This window comes from Dysidea avara, chromosome 2 (assembly GCF_963678975.1).
Source record: "Dysidea avara chromosome 2, odDysAvar1.4, whole genome shotgun sequence".
NCBI classification, from domain to species: Eukaryota; Metazoa; Porifera; class Demospongiae; order Dictyoceratida; family Dysideidae; genus Dysidea; species Dysidea avara.
Window position 1 is genome coordinate 42569620 of NC_089273.1, and position 18345 is coordinate 42587964.

At 37.6% G+C, this 18345-nt stretch overlaps 1 long non-coding RNA gene across 5 annotated transcripts in view; it reads left to right on the plus strand.

The window, feature by feature from the left end:
- The window catches only part of LOC136247380 (uncharacterized), a 177575-nt gene that overhangs the window by 45270 nt on the left and 113960 nt on the right, over nt 1-18345 (plus strand). For all 5 annotated transcript variants that reach the window (XR_010697453.1, XR_010697456.1, XR_010697457.1 and 2 more), the window contains one exon: nt 12989-13257. This is a non-coding gene — a long non-coding RNA (uncharacterized lncRNA). The remainder of the gene's footprint in view (nt 1-12988; nt 13258-18345) is intronic.

Sequence of the window (18345 nt, forward strand, 5' to 3'; positions counted from 1 at the left end):
ACCTTCCAGAAGAAATATTAGTTGTAGAACAGCAGCCCTTAAAATAATTTCACTCCACTACGTTAAGCTTTCTCACTATAGAGAACGTCAAATGTGTGATATTCAGGATACCTCAAACTATCGTGTTTCTTGCTGTGGTATTGTAAATTTACCAACATAATTATGGCACTGAATATTTATTTACATTAATGTTACCTGGATGTATGGTCAGCTGCTAGATGGTTTTGTTGTCATAAGCGAAACCCACAATCAGTTGTAAAATGTACATATATATATATAAAGAACTCAATAACCTTGAACAGTGTAGTTGTATATTTGTCGAAGTTGAATTCATAAATTTTTGGGAAGACTTTGCTGTAAGCATCAAGTCTTTTATATGTCATTGCAAAGTTGATTCACACCAAAGATGTTTTCCTGATGTGTGTTTGTGGGTGTGTGTAGTGTGTGCAGTGTGTGCATGCATGTGTGGTGTATATGTGACCCTTTGAGCAAAAACTGGTTGTTTTTATACACATTTTTTGCATTCCATTTTATTACATAATAGTTATACAGGCACAATGTGGAGTCTATGAAATTTATAAACTCAAGACCCGAATCTGTAGTGCATGAGCAAAGCGAGAGTGCTACTAAGGGCTTGAGAGTTTTCGTAGACTCCACATTGTGCTTGTATAACTGCTTTAGATTCTATTTTACATTACACTCAGATTACTTACCTTGTCCATGGCTGTTTCTGCTGTAATCTTGGCAAAAGTGGCTGGTTTTCATATGATAATACTAGTGCCTTGGCAACTACGCATGCTCACGTGACAAAATAAGTTCCCTTGTTACATCACTGCACGTGAAAGATGCATAGTGATTGGATAAACCTAGAATTTGAGCATATGTTAAAGGCATTTAGTATATTAGAAAACAAGGTGGAGTGTATGCAATTTATTACCTACCCAAAACAGCCTAAATAGAGTCTGATTCTCTGTTATCTTTAGTAACAAAGGGGTGAATTAACAGCCAAAGTTTCAACCTTTTTGTGATGAACAGTCTTGGAGGTATAGTGCTAGACAGTTGGAATAGTGGTAAATTCAATTTATACAGCAACAATATGGCAAATAAATTACAGGCACTTGTTTAATCACTCATAACTGATTACCAAAACAAGCTACAAAGACGGGGTTTGGCTCAGTCTGTTCACCATGAACTGGCAAATTGATCAAGGTATAGTGTTTTCCCTGTACGTTTCTGTGTGACAAAGAAGGCTACAATGAAATGCTGACGGTAAACTTTATTCCCACCGCATCATAAAGAAGCACCCTTATCTCATGTGTCTTACACTGTATAAGCATGAAAAAAAGATTTACTTACTCTTAGTGACAAGGTGAATCTGATGTTGCGCAGGTTTTATTGATTTTAGCTTTGTTTCAGTGCATATGTTTGTCATAAACATTGCAATGTCTGGTTTACTTATTTAAAATTTCTAGCTATGCTCCTCGTGTTATAGTGTGCATCTACCGAGTGTATAACTACTTTTTAATCCCAAAATCAGTTATGGGTGTATACCGAATCAGTGGCGTAGCCAAGGATAGGCATGTACCCATCCAAATTTCCCTAGAACAGTGGCCCCCACTGGCTATTGCTATTGTGAACAAGAGACAAGTAGTGCATACGTATCTTGGAACACCATATTTTCATTGTAAATCAGCAGATGATATTGATTTAAGTTCAATAATTACATCACTTGATCTGAGTAGTTTCAATGCTTTCTATTTAATATGCAGCATAATGTGAACTAAATTTTTAGCAGGTAAACAGAAGAACACAAGGAAGGAGGGAATTCAGTCTATTTTTTCATTTCCAGAATACTAGCTAAGTTGTGAGTGACAGCATGGATTCTGTAGTGACCTAAAGTGATAGACGAAATTAAATTCTCTGGTGTTGGACAAGTTGGTTGGAGATGAAAGATTCAGTGGTGACTGATTTAAGCCATACGACTATTTTAAGAGTCAGGCTGGAATGTATAGAGTTGTGTACAAATGCAGTTGAGCTAAAAGATAACAAGACAAGGAGTTAGTTTTCAATTCTAGTTTCTATGTCATTCATACAGTAGCGTTAGACCAGTAAAATAAGCTGCAGGAATAGCAGTGTAGTGTATTATTAGCCAGCTAGATACATTTATGCACTTTTGAAATAATGTTTAAATGGAGTTTAACTAGTTAAACTAGGTTAATGTTGCAGTTGAGCATGCATGAGTGTATTATGATAGTGACTAACTCGAAGCTCCACCATGACTGGAGGGAAGATTGGGAAGGCACACACGTGAGAAAGGTTGGCAATAATTGGAGAATAACATTGCGCATGCGTTACAAGAAAAAGGCACGTGGAGAGGTGTTAGAACACATGGTGCTATGTGGCATAGTGAATCTTGTCCCACCCACACCACTCCCCTCTACCAACTATCTCATATTAGTATTTTAGAAGACAATAATCACAAAGGAATTGTTGGGTGGGGTTTAATGTAATGTATTGCCCAATGAAAATTAAATTAACGGGGGTGTGGGGAGGTGAAGCATACACCACAGACAGTCCCAGCAGGGAGCTTAGTAAATCTCCCCTTTTTTCCCTTATCTTTTCCATCTTGAGGCTAGCTCAGGGTGTGACAGTGCAGGGTTTCTATTAGGACAGTTGTGGCATGCGGAAATTCTTGTGGCTTCAGAGAATGTTAGAATCCCCAAGCATTCCTACCTCCATAACAGGAGAATCCATGGAACCCTGCACACCTACCAAAACAACCACCATCTGTTGACGGTGGCAACCCGCTCACAACCCGCTCACAACAGGGTAAGCCCTGCTGACCGGGTTAAACTTACAAGCAACATTAAACCAAATGTATTTTAGAGTCCACTAAGGATGGACTCACATTTTGTGCTAGTATATTTGCATGTGGTGAAATGTGTGGGAAAGTGTGCCCACCCATCCCTGAAGGCCTGGTTACGTCACAGGACTGAATTAGGGATTAAATGTCCACTAGTATATCTGCGGGTGTAGGCAACCTCATTAGTGTCATTACGCTTCACTTTCAGTTATGTTTAGCTACAAATAGAGAATATTGTAGTAGGGAAAGTACTTCTACAATCAATCCAGTCACCATAATAATATAAACCAGTCATGCTTCCCAATTAGCAATTACTGACTTGAAGTGAGTGGCTATTACGCTATTTCAGTTATGTTCAGCCCATTACACAGCATTACAAACGAAGAACAGTAACTCTGTAATCCAGTCTGCATGGAAAATTAGTGTTGAACCAAAATGCATATTTTCAGATACCAACTGTTTGCCCGTTCGTCTAGCCGATATGCTGATAGCAAGAGTTCATATTGTATTATGAACTCTTGCTGATAGTATAACTGATATTATTTGATTCTTCATCACAGGGGAGGAGGAGTAGAAAATCACTTAAATGTTGTGTGTAAATTTTATTTATAATGCTATTGTAATTAACTGCATGGGTGGCTGAGAACAATGTTAGCTATTTTTGCACTAACCTCTCTCATGGAAAAGGAAGTGAAGTTGTATAAAAACTGCTTAGCCAGCTTGTGTTTTTTGTGGGATTCCAGACCCTTTGCAAAGGACAATCAACTAATTGTGTGGGGTGCAGATAAATAACACAGCCTGCTATAGCCTTGTAATCATAACAAACAAGTCTAAAACAGGTACAGCAAATAAATGTTTTACCACTTACCGCTGTGTTCACCTTTTCTTTAGTGTCACATGTTTATTACTGTCTTTTCTGATTATAAAATTGGATGATTATTTTGCTTCATTACCTATTGTTGGCTGTTACTGATTATTCAACTGATTGTTGGTGCAACACTATGAGAAATACAGACAATGATCCCTGTTTGCAAACATAGGGAAGCCATTGTGCTACCGTGAATTGACACCTTGGGCTGTCAGCAAAAAGAAATGGGACACAAAGGAGGACAAATGTAAGTCCATGATGCGTACACTGTGATATGTCAAATGACACCTGTTGGGCTGAAGCGACGTCAAACAGTGAAAAAATGTGGCCGGATCTGCGAAAACTCGACACAATAGTGCATTTTTCGAATTCCTGTTTAGTAAATATTTATAATCTACATAGCCAAGTGTATTCTCTAGCAAAGATTCAGTCTCATATGTCAATAACTTTCGGAGTTACAGCCCTACAAAGTAGCAACAACAGAAAATTGATTTGTACAGCAAGTATTGGAAAAATAAATTCCAGGCGCTTACTAAAACGGTTGTTACCTTCGAAAGGATGGATGTACTGGGCTGGAATTTCCACCATCGTGTTCGCCATGAATAGGGGAATCATTTACTGGGTAAGTTTGTCTCTTTATCATCTTTCTTCACTGGATACAAAGGTGAAATTTGTGAAGAAAAATCGATCGCGTACGATCGTTTTGATGTCACGTAAACAAACACACATATCTTGTGTATCCTTGGGTCTACTGCAACAAAACAAAGATTTTCTAACTTCTCTTGAGTAGGCAGATAAGATGATATCCAGGGTTTTATTGTTAGTCCCTTTCTTCACTAAGAAATAGGCATTCAAAAGATTTACAAAAAATTTTCAATAATATGCAAATATTTCACCAATTGTTTTCAATGCTTTATACTGGAAATTTAGGCTTGTGCTATTGTGTCGGGTTTTCACAGATCCAGTCACAAATAAGCCCACATCCTTAGCTGTTATAGAGTTATGCTTGTCTAATGCATAAGTTGGTCAATCATAAACCATTTCTATGTAGCAGTGTATTCCTGCTTACAAACCCCCATTTTCAACCTTTGGTTGTGGGTGACATTTTTGGATGGAAACTTTTCGTACTGCAAGTCAAGAACACAATATGACTCTTAGTAGGGATCATAGAAATAAAAGTAATGAAACAATGGAGGTTATCTACATGTATAGTTTGACATCTTTGATGAGATCAAACACTTGATGTTTACAGCAAAAATTCTTGCCCAAAATTATGAGTAAGTATTAGCAGAATTTATTATTCAGTGACAAGATAGTTATTGATGGCACCTTCCACAAGAAATATTAGTCGCAGACTGACAACCCACAAAATTATCTCCACTATGACCACCTTGTCACTATAGATAAGATCGCCTTGCCAACTTATAGGCTGAGTTTTATGTTAACGTCATGTCAAGTCTACTATACTAGGCTGTAGTACCTGACAGGTAGAGGTGTGTATCATTGCAAATGTGTAATACCTCAAACTGTTGTTGTCTTTCTTGCTACGCTATCTATCATAAACTTTGTAGTGTAATAATCTGTTGAGAATATGCTGTCAAATGATTATCCAGATGTATGGGCTAGTTGCTATATGTTTTTGTGTGACTTTTATTTTGTTATTTTAACTGCACTGACTTCATAACCAAAACCCACAATAAGTTGTAGAATGTACATGTAGATAAGAGATTCAGTGATGTTGGCCTATGAATCCTTCTATGGCGATGATGATGTCTAATCATAATTTTTGGCAAGACTTTTTGCTGTAAGCATCAAGTCTTTGATCTCATTACAAAGTTACTTCTCATCAAAGATGACCGTGGACAACTTGTATGTGTACCATTAGGGGTGAATGATATTTTCAAAAACAAATAGTGATAATTTTTTGGCACGTTATCTCTTAGTATAACTACTAGTATTGTAATATGTCTCTTTTATAATTCATAACTAGTTCATATCAACTGACTTGCCTGTCCAGTTTGTTTTCAAATTACAAGAATGCTGATTTATTGCATAGTGACTGGTTGTAAATACCTGGTATTGTACGCCTGAGCTGTACCTGTGGTGTTTTTCTACAAGATGTTACATCATACTTACCAAGGTAACAGCAGCTATAACACATTGCGCTTGTTACAGTGTATCTCGATGTCACTTTTGCACGTCAATATCAGTAAAATATTGATTATTGAAATATTGCTCACCCCAATGGACAAGTAAAGTATTGATTAAGTGTCTACTAGTATAGCTAAAAGTGTAAACAACTTCCCTAGTGCCATTGCTTTTATGTTCCCTACTGAGTGGGATCTGTTTTTCAACTTTGGATTGTGTCATTCTTAGATGGATATCTTTCATTCTGTAAATTATAGAGAATGGATTATAAAATACTTCAAGATTGGCTGAATTATAGTAACCTGTTCTTTACTTTGTAAACAAATAACAAGCTAATTTTTTCTAACACCTTCCATAAGGGAACAGTTTGCAGACTGACACATTGGATAACAGCCATTAACAACCATGTGTAAAAGTTTGTGTACTTTTTGTGAAAGACAGGTATCTGTTGTATTAGTGCAGTTTAAAGTCCCAGTAGTTGGTTTAATACTTCTATTGAAATTTGATCACTTCTTATAATCTATTATAAGTTGTACTTTTGTCTTGAATGATAGGGATAATCTATGTAAAAAGACCAGTATGTTTATTTAATATGTTGATTTTCAGTCATTACCAAAACCCACAATCAGTTGTAGAATATACATGTATATAAGAAACTAAGTGACTGTAAAACAACACATTTTAGAAGGTCATCGTTGATGTATCTACTTTTATTTTTTTGGAATGACTTATTGCTGTAAGCATCAACTCTTTGATCTCATCAGAGATGTCAAGCTAAACGTGTAGATGACCTCCTTTGCTTCATTACCTTTATTTCTGTGATCCTTACTAAGTGTCATAGTGTGAATCTGTTAAGAGTATACCTACTTATAGCTCAAACAGGTCTGAAGCAATGTGCTCCCAAGGATGACTAGGTAATGCTGTACTAATCAGAGATTCTCTATTGGGAGTTGTGGTCTTCTGACAAACAGGACATGATTGTACAAAATTCTCAATTTCCCTAGATACACCTGGCCACCAGATTGAAGAAGAGACACGCATCCTACAGCGTTGGATGCCCCGGTGACCCTGATGAATCTTCTCTAGGGTCGCTTGTCTCATACTCACTGGGATGACTATCCTGGATTGGTAAAGTAATAGTGTGTCACTGAGGGTGAGTTCACCTCGAAATCTCCAAAAGTCTTTCAATTCTCTAGATAGGTTATTTCTATTAGGCCAGCCTGAAATGCAGTACTCGATTAGCTTTGAACAAATACTGTCCTCAGATTGGGCCTTACGATAGCTGTCCAAACGGTCAGGGCTTGCAGGAAAAGCTGCAGTGATTGCTTGTACAAACTGTTCGATTTCTTGAGAGGAGTAAGAGCTACTGTCATCTGAAATATCCTTAACTGGTGCTCTTGACAAGGTGTCAGCTGTATACAGAGTCTTTCCAGGTACGTGCTGAATGGAATACTGGAACCTCATCAAACGAAGTCTGAACCGAAGCACTCGTGGTGGGAGCTGATCTAAACTCTTCCTACCTAATATAGGTACTAAGGGCTTGTGGTCAGTTTCTAATATAACACTCTTGCCAAGGACATATTCAATTCTAAAGCCCATGTCAAAGCCAGTGCCTCTTTTTCAATTTGAGCATAACGAGTTTCAGCTTCGTTGAGTGCCCGTGAAGCAAAGGCTACTGGTCGCCGTGCTCCTTGTTGTTGTTGCTGCATTAGGACAGCTCCAATCCCATAGGCTGAAGCATCAGTACTGACTTTTGTCTTTGCTTCTATGTCATAGAGGGCAAGTACACAGGATGAACATACCTCCTTCTTTAGTTGAATAAATGCCTCTTCTTGGTCAGCTGTCCATGTCCATGATGTCTTAGAACTCAACAATTCCCGGAGTGGCTTTGAGATATGTGCTATATTTGGAGAGAATTTGCTCATCTGGTTGATCATCCCCATGAATCTTCTGAGCTCAGTAACTGAGGATGGTGGTGTCATCCATAGTATCGCAGTGGTTTTCTTTGGGTCAGGTGAAATTCCGTGCTTGTTTATCACATGGCCTAAGAAACATATGCAAGACTGGTAATAACTGCATTTACCTTCGTTTAAGGTGATACCGGCTGACTGAATTCTTTGAAGTGTGGCCTGTAGTCTAGACTCATGTTCAGCTGTGTCTTTACCATACACCAGAATATCATCGACATGACAAAGCACCCCTGATAGGCCTGAAAGTACTTCATTCATGTGGCGTTGAAAGATTTCTGGGGCACTGGATATTCCGAATGGTAGTTTATTAAAACAAAACCTCCCAAAGGGGTTATGAAAGTGGTCAGCAACTTAGACTCATTGGCTAAGGGTATCTGCCAGAATCCGTTATTGGCATCCAATTTACTGAACACAGTTGCTCCTGATAATTGTGCAAGTGTGGTATCCACTTTAGGCATAGGGTGTACTTCTCGTAATACATTTTCATTTAGTGGCTTAAGGTCAACACAGATTCGGACTGCCCCTGAGTCCTTGGGCACCACCACCATTGCTGCACACCATGGGGTTGGCTCTTCGATAGGTGAAATTACCCCCAACCTTTGCATGCGTTTTTATTCACACTGCACTTTTGAGCGTAGTGGGAGAGGAATGTTTCATGGAGCATATAACGCAAATGGTTGACTGTTTGGTCTAAGCTTGATTGTATATTCATGTGCAAATGTTCCCAACCCTGTAAACAACGAAGGATACTGTGAAATGATAGTTTTTCCAACAGAGCATACATTAAACAACAGTTCTAATTCCTTTATTGCTGGCAGTCCCAGAAGATCACTCTTTAGGTCTTTAATGATGTACACATCTTGCATGCAGTATCTCCCCTGATAGGTGAGGGAGAGGTTTATCTTACCAAGGATATTCAAGCGGGTCTGGTCTGGACCATAAAGTGACACTTCAGTCTCTTCCAATAGCATGACAATGTCCATGGACTTCCAGGTTGAATCTGATATGGCAGTAACCTCAGCACGGGTATCTACTTTAACAACTGTCGGCTTGCCTTGGATTTGAATTGTTATAGCCCACATGTTCTATTGTTACCTTCCACTGTGTCTAAATACTTGTCAGGTGTTTCTGGCTGTGAGTAATTTGATTGGCTGGAGAGTTCATGCACATCCCTGGTCTGCCAACCAACTGTGGTAGATAAACACTGACTGCTATAGTGTCCTTTCCTATTGCAGCGGTAACATGACACATCTCTTGCTGGGCAGGACTGTCGTGGATGGGAGCCCTTTCCACATCTTCTACAATTCTGGTGTGTTATTGTTTGCCTTACTGCTGGAGGTGGTATTACTGGTAGCTTCTTTCTGGGTACTGTTTTAGCTACTGCATCAAGGGATGTCTCTTCTTTAACAGGTTTTTATAATACTTCTTGTTGCTCCTTCACAGCTTCACGTTGGTGGATTAGCCATTTGGCTTTGTCCAGCGTGAGCTCAGCCTCCATCTACAAATGTTCAGACAGTGCATGGTCGCGGATCCCGACTACAAGACGGTCCCGGATGAGTTCTTCCTTCATCTCACCATATTCACAATTATCACCTAGTCGGTGTATCTCAGTTATAAATTGTTCCACTGACTCATTCGGCAACTGATTTCTCCTGTTAAAATGCACCTGTTCGAAGATTAAGTTCTTTCGCACCTTGAAGTGATCGTCAAACGCGTCAACAACTTTACTGTACTTCTTCCTATTCTCAGAGGTTATTTTCGTTGTGTCTAATACGTCTTCCGCGTCCTCTCCAAGGCAATAAAGAAGGGTGCTTACTTGTTGTTCTTCCCCCAAGTCTGCTAGTCCTGACGCCAGTCGATATTGTTTGAAGTGATGCTTCCATTCAGGCCACTCATCAGTCTTTTGAAAACAAAATGGAGCTGGGGGCTGTAGGTTCACCATAGCCATCACGAAACGACAGTCCCTTCTGACACCATGTGCAATAATGACGCATGCGCAATAACTATTATTTCAAACAAAGCACAACATACATATAGGTTACAACAAACATACACTATAGTATACAGCAACTATGGTGATACAGTTTACATGTTACAACAACTAAAACCCACAATCAGTTGTAGAGTGTACATGATTGCCTGTGACTGTTTTATACACTTAGCTGATCAATTTTTTTTCTCATTGTACCACTTACCAGACCCATAGAAATGAATAGTATAATGCTAATTGTAGAGTTTGAGAAGGGCAATATTTTACAACCAAAACCCACAATCAGTTGTAGAGTGTACATGATTGCCTGTGACTGTTTTGTACACTTAGCTGATCAATTGTTTTTCTCATTGTTGGACATACTACCACTTAACAGACCCATAGGAGTGAATAGTATAATGTTAAATGTAGAGTTTGAGGAGGGCAATATTTCATAACCAAAACCCACAATCAATTGTAAAGTGTACATGTATATAAGGAACTCAGTAATCTTAAGCAATCCGTTTGTTACCCCTTGATAGTGTAGTTAAGGGAAGTTATTAAATGTAATTTTTGGCAAGACTTTTTGCTATAAGCATCAAGTCTTTGATCTCATTACAAAGTTGATTCTCATTGAAATGTCTTCCTGAATAACAGTGTACGATTATGGGATGGCTACTGTTAACAAGTAGACTAACTATATGACCGAAGTATAGATTGAGTGTCCACTAGTATATGCTACTGCCTAAACGCAATGTCGTGAGCATCAATTGTGTGCATTTTAAAAAACTCACTCGGAAAGGGGCATGACAGCCATTTCGTTCATAAGTCTTCATCCTTCCAGTCAAGGGATGGAGACTCACAAACGAAATGGCTGCCACGCCCCTTTTGAGCAAGTTTTTTTATTATTTGTAATTGGTGCTTATGGCTTCGTGTTTGGGTGATACTATAGTTGTAGGTGTGGATAACCTATCTTGTTGAATATTAAAATTCTTTTAATTATTGTTCATAAATAAAAAGTTTCAGTTCTTGTTATACGAAAATCATCAATATTGTGAGGTGTTCTCTAAATAATGAACATTGTTCTTTAACTTGGAAGATGCAAATATCTTGCTGTGTAACTTGGCAAATAAAGTTCCCACTTATCTGAATGTACAATTACAAGTAGTGGACACCTTGCTCTTTCAATTACAATCTAAGTTTAGTGATTAATATGTAAAGTCTGTGTACTAGAACTGTAGTTTGTGGAGAATGCATACATGTAATTGGAATTTGAACAACATCTGGTATACCGTAACTGTGCTGATCTTTGCATACTAAGATAGCTTATAAAACGTAGTTAAATATAGGCCAAAATTCAATTTGATACATTTTATGAATTTGTGATTAATAGAAGTCATGTTTATGTCTGCAGTAACCATGGCTACAAATGTTTATTAGGAAGAAATCATTTGTTTTTAATCTTTAATTCCATTCCACATGTTTAATTTACCTATCTTTGCTATACTTGTTTAATTGTGGTAATACTTTTAGATTCATTTGGTATCAGCTAGCGATATTGGCAGCTTTTATTAAGCCATTACTATGCCTACATATGTTTCACAATCCAGCACAAATACAGTGGTTGGTCTTACTTACTAGTTTACTGTAGAAAACTGACAAAGAAGTGCTCTACACACCATTTATGATACCATATGTAATAACCATCTCAGTGAAAACCCGTCTGGTTTGCACAACTTCCAAATTTCTTTTTATTTTCTCAGCATTATCTGCATAGTCCAAGGAATGGTTCACCAAAAGTTTCAGTAGTTTTGGAATTACAATGCTAGAAAGTAGGAAAAGCAAGGAAATTGATTTGTACAGGGATTATACTAAAAACAAGCTACTTCTAAAAGCCAGGTACCCATGCAGTTAATACTATCCAATTCTAACTAAATAAGCAACTAATCAACCATGTATATAACTGTAGTTGCTATTGTTATTATTAATTCAGCTAGATAATGAGATTTGTAAATACTGTAATTTAGCATATTTCATAGTTCATGAATTACTTTATAATTCAGTAATTATGTTGCTATGCATTGCTAAGGAAGCGTAACTATAACAAACCACTTTAAACAGCAAATTACACACAGAAGTATCTTCTCAACTGTTTTATAGTGTGTCTATCATGGTTTCTCATATAAATTGTTTAGAGAAAGCCTTGAAGCTGCCCTTCATTTTCATTCGCGTAAGTACGGGTAATGCCCCCCTCTTAACTCGAATGATACGCTATCTCTGGTAGTCTAAAAGGCTTTCAACGTTGTTTTAAAAGTGTTAAACATCTATAAAGCAGAAAGGGAAGACCATCCACAGAGTATATGAAGGGTCGCCGTACCCGTTTTTCAGACCGTCAAGAAGAAACCACCTCAGAGCAAAGTTTACCTGTGCGGAAGTTTAATACAGACTTCATTTCGCTTTTACTTCTTACATGCAAGTTGCTTTTACCATTTCATGATTTTGCTCATGTGGGTGTGTACGGACAAACAGATAGATAGGTAGGTACACACACACACACACACACGCACACACTTTTCCGAAAGCAATTTTAGGTGCTTACATTAGCAGCCCTAACTTCTGTTTGGATTAGTCCACAAAGTAATGGCTCGATTAAAACTTACATAAAATTTTCTTTGTAACACATAAATTTACCTTGTGGGAATTAGACAGATTTTTGCTGAGATGGTCACATATTAAAATCAAATTATTATCCTTGCCGCAAAAATTGCATGAACAAAGCTTCAACATATAGCGTAACCGTATTCATTTGGTATTACTTAAATGTAACTGCATAAAACAAATGTTTGTGGTAGTATGGCTTCTTCTTGTATGGCTTCCAATTATCTGAGTTTCCTGTGTACAGCAATGCATATCAATTGAATATTAGAAACAAACTATTCAAATATTTATTTCTTAGAACATTTAATTGTGTAAATCTCACCTTTAATTTGGCTGGTCTGAGTGTGCAGGTGGTTTTACGTTTTAGAGTTGGAATTGTGTATAAATGTCTCTATAGGGAAACCTAAATTTAGCCTTTAGAGTGGTTGGTGTCCTATGCAGATGGCCAGGCTCCACTGTATTACAGAGCAAATCAATACCATTGACTTATTCAGCTGTCTTTTCATTTGTAGAAGCTTAAAGTTATTTTCAATTCCTATTGGATTTATGGAACAGTTAATTGCAAAGTGAATGATATGCAAGTCTCCTATGTCCCCCATGTTGCCTGTGTCATTGCCAGAGGAGAGACGTTGATCATTACAAAGAGGATCGTCTTTTATTGTAAAGAAGGAGGAATCAAAAGAAAGATAAAGCTTTTTTTTGAAACAGTTACATGTTGAACAATGGAAGGTGTGTGACATGGTGAATAAACTTCGTAGCCAGAGATCGTCAGAGCAACAAGGTGTGTGTAGTGTGTAGTGTGTAGTGTGTAGTGTGTGTGTGTAGTGTGTATGTGTGGGCATGGGTGTGTACGTATGTGTGTGTGGGCATGGGTGTGTATGTGTGTGTGTGTGGGCATGGGTGTGTGTGTGTGGTGTGTGTGTGCGTGGTGTGTGTGCGTACGTACGTGTGTATGTACATGCATACGTACGTGCGTGTGTGAAGATTGCTCATTGCTTATGATCCCTACTGAGTGTCATAGAGTATATCTTCTGTGTGTATCCCTCCTTTTATCTGTTCCATTTTCAACCTTTGATTGTGGGTTACATATTTTGGATGGAAACATTCCATACTGTAAGTCAAGAAAATTTACCTTAAAATGGTCTGTGATTGTGTAAAATTAAATTTAAAAGTTTATTGTTAATGTAGCAAATTACTACAAGGTACTTATTGATGCAGCTTCCACAAGAAATATTAGTTGTAGAACAACAACACACAAAAGAATTCACTGCTCACTGTAGGGAATGTAGCATTATCAACTTAGGCTGACATTTTACATTAACAAGCATCTAAAGGAAAAATTAAGAATTTTAAGTTTTATTAGTGATCATAGAACAAAAGTCGGGAAACAAGGGGCCTATACACGTGCAGATATACTAGTGTGATATTTAATCCCTGATTCAGTCTATACCATTACCAAATTAAGGATTAAATGTCCACTGGTACATATATCTGCGGATGTAGGTGACCTCCTTTTTTCCCATACCTTTTTCTATGATCCTCAATCGATCTTAGAATTCTTAATTTCCCTTGTACTTGATAACCTTTTTTGTAACATTATTGTGACTGGTGAACCCACACATACCGCATTGAAAGTAAGGATTACAGCAGGTTTAATGTAAACTTTCGACTGACATTGAACGCATGCCCCAACTACCAATTACTGACTTGAAAGTGAAGTAGCTATTACGCTTTGCTTTCAGCTATGTTCAGCCATTTTGGCAGTGTTATGAATAAAGAGCAGTAAGAGAAGTGCTCTACAATCAGTCGTCAAGTTACCATGGAAAATACGATTCATTTTTGTTTAAAAATTTGGGGAGTGAAGCCATTGTTGTGCTACTGCAAATCTGCGAGTCAGCAAAAAGAAATGGGCTGTCAGCAAAAAGAAATGGGATACAAAGGAGGACAAAATGATGCATGCATTTTACAAACTGTGGTATGCCAAAAGGCACCTGTTGGACTGAAGCAGCGTTGGACAGTGAAGAAATCACGTAGGGTAAACCTGTGGGATATCTCTTGACAGGTGCGGAATGTCACAGTTTTCCTGCAGGAAAGCCCACAGGATATCTGTAGCTAATATTTCTGTTTTAAAGTCCGCTCACTTTGTCCTGGTATAATAACAGTAATCTGTGTGCTGTTGTGCCGCACGGATTAAGTTTCCCTTGAGCTGTACTGTAGATGGTTTTATGTCACTATTTAGTTGTTATTTTACCTGTACTGACTTCATAACGAAAACCCACAATCAGTTGTAAGATGTATATGCATAATTTTATAAGGAACTCATGTAGTAATCTTGGCCATCGTGTCCATCAGTTGTTGTGCCTTACTCTATAACTTTGGCAAGACCTTTTGCTATAAGCACCAAGTCTTTGATCTCATTACAAAGTTGATTCACATCAAAGATGACTCCCTGGAATATGGACAACTTGATAATTGTGTACCATTATGGGATGGTTCTATAACTACACTATTGACAAGCTGAATATGAGCAAAGTATTGATATCTACTGAGTGTATTTGATTACAAGATTAGTTTTAGATGGAAACCTCTTCCATTCTGTAAACTGGAAATTAATGGATTGTGATTAGCTGAATGAAAGTCTATGACTGTGTAACTGTAATCGGGAAATTAATCATAATTTTCATCCTCCAAAATTATTGATTATCAAAACTAGGTGTCAATCCACAAAAAGTGCATACCTCAAAATTTGTATGTACGTATGCTTCTAAACTGACAAAAGATTTGAGTTTAATCCAATTTTCACTTTGTTAATTGTTGCCAATTGTTGGCTTATGTTTCTGTTGGATTCTTATCACCTTTTGTAACTTATCATACACTATGATAGTACTGTATAGTAGGGACCACAAAGGAGTAGGCATGGCCCACGAAATAACGTCACCCAAAAAACCAGCCTCAATTTTCCCTGAAGATGATGAGGCAGTATTGGTTAGGTAAAACTAAGCCCAAACAAGCTTTCAGATTGACCTGAAATGCTTTCAGTAAGTTGCTACGGAATTTAAATATGATTTATTTAACGGAATTTTCTACTGACTGACTGATTCCTTCAGACAAGTGTAACTCGATAATGGCTAAGGCTATGGGCTTAATTTTTTCACTGTTCTACAATGCTTCGGTGCCTTTAGGCATACTGCAGTACGTACAATGCATTCTTCATGGACTTAACAGTGTAATCCTTTATGTCCCATTCATCTTTGCTGATGAAAAGTGTTGATTTGACGATAGCACATGATGGCTTCCCTTTGTAACAGAAATCATCTGTATTTGTCATAGTGACTATTTTGATAGCAGAGGTGCTTTTCAAACAGTTCTTGATTCGTACTGCTGTATAACGAACGGGTTGAACATAGCTGACAACGACACGCAATGGACACTTCACTTTTCAAATGATAATTGATATAAATGGGGCACGCGGCATCATTACTTTCGCTATACGTGAAAGAATATACGATCTATGGCATGGATTGCAGGGGTGCTTTTCAAACAGTTCTTGATTCAAAATGCTGTGTAATGGGTTGAACATAGCTTACAACGAAGCGTAACGGATACTTTTCAGATGATAATTAGGGTGCTCGGCACCATTTCAGATGTGGCATGCGTGGGTTCACCAGTCATAATAATTATTTACAAAAAAAAGTTAACAAACAAGTACACAGAAAAATTTGGAATTTTCAACTACATAGCACATTGATAAAAGTACTGAAACAAGTTGGAGTAGTGCACAATACTAAATCACAGTAAAACATTAAGAAGTGTTATATCCCTACTGTGCATTTCCATTATAGTATCTTGAGCACAGTAGAGACATAACACTTCTTATTGTTTTACTGTGATTTAGTATCGTGCACTACTCCAACTTGTTTTGGTGCTTTTTATCGATGTGCTATGGTCCCTGTTCTAGTTGAAAATTCCAAATTTTTCTGTGTACTTGTACCATAATGGAAATGCACAGTAGGGATATAACACTTCTTAATTGTTTTACTGTGATTTAATATCGTGCACTATTCCAACTTGCTTCAGTACTATTATTGATGTGGTATGGTCCCTACTCTAGTTGAAAATTCTGTGTATAAGTTGTACTCTTAAATTGTGATGTCAATTTAAAAGAATAATCCACCAGTATATTTTTTGTGCTGACTTAGAATTATAACCAAAACCCACAATCAGTTGTAGAATGTACGTGTATATAAGGAAATCAGTGTCTTAAACAACACAGTGAAAACTTCTTACATAATACTGTATCAGTCAAAAAATCATAATTTTTGGAAAGACTTTGCTATAAGCACCAGGTCTTTATTTAATCTCATTACAAAGTTGATGCTCATGGAAGACTGCTCCTTGTAATGTGGAGAAGTGTGTACTGTTAAGGGCTTGAGCAGTAGCCCCTATTGATAAGATATTATATCTGTAGTGGTTGCTTACACAACATATGCCTTTGTGTACCATCAAAATGCTACATCAGCCGTCACAACATGTGTAAATATTGACAAAGTCTCTGAGGTGTTGTTCTGGTATTATGACTGTTTTGTTTTGCCATCCATTCTTGCCAGGCATAGATGTGTGTTTAGGGACTATGTGTAGTTTTGCGATATACAAGTATTTATTGTTTTAGTTTTGATTGGCAATTGTTGGCTTGTGTTTCTGTTGGATTCTTATCACCTTTTATAGCTTGTCTTGTATGATCACAATTTAAAAGAATGGTCCACCAGTATGTTTATTGTGCTGATTTAGAGTCATAACCAAAACCCACAATCAGTTGTAGAATGTACATGTATATAAGGAACTTAGTAATCTTAAACAAGATGAATCGGCTTTTCAACCAAAGAATCATAATGTTATAATTTTTGGCAAGACTTTTTGCTGTAAGCAGTGCAAGTCTTTGATCTCATAACAAAGTTGGTGGTCATCAAAGATTGCTCGATGAAATGTTGACAGGTATGTACCATCGATGGCTAAACGATAATCCCTATTGATAGGTAGTATGTGGCTAGAGTATTTATTGAGCTAGTATAGCTGTAGTTGTAGATGATCTCACTGCTTTCTATTTCTCTGATCCTTACTCAAATGTAAAAGTTCCTAATTTTCTTGTTAATTGTTGTGCTTAAAGACTGCCAAAACTGTGTAGTCCGCCGAAAACTCAATATTATTTTATTGGTTGTCTAAGAAGTGTACACTTGGCTGCACTTAATGATGCCATGATTGATTTTGACATTAGACCATAGCAAGTTGAAATACTCGAATTTCATTGGCTACTTACAGGTACGTATCTAAATCCTGTAGATCCCTTGTTTATGTCCCTGTCTCTGGAGTGATAAAACAGCAACAACGCAATTACGTGGCTGTAATATTGGCAACGCATGGAAATTTAACTGGATAGTAAGTGCCATTATCGGTTACAGAGGGCTTGTTCTACTCACCAACGCTACATTTCTCGTGTTACAAGCAGCTGGGAAGGTACAACAAGCAGCAGCGAAGGTACATGAATGAGCTGTGGTCTAAATTAGTTAGACATCAAAACGCAGGGTTCTACGGAAATTAGAAACCCTCAGGCCCTGTAGTAGCACCCTTGCTTCGTTCGTGTGCCACAACACAGGGCCTTTCAGGTTTCTAAATTCTGTGGAACCCTGTGTTTCGATGTCTAACTATTATATAAAGGCTTCAACATAGCTTTTGAGCATCAAATGGTGGTTGGATTTGAGTAGTTACCACATTATTTAACTAGGGTAATAATGTGGTGGCATTTAGACTCTATTTGTTTTGGGTAGGTAATAAATCTCATATACTCCACCTTGTTTTCTAAAATACTCCATGC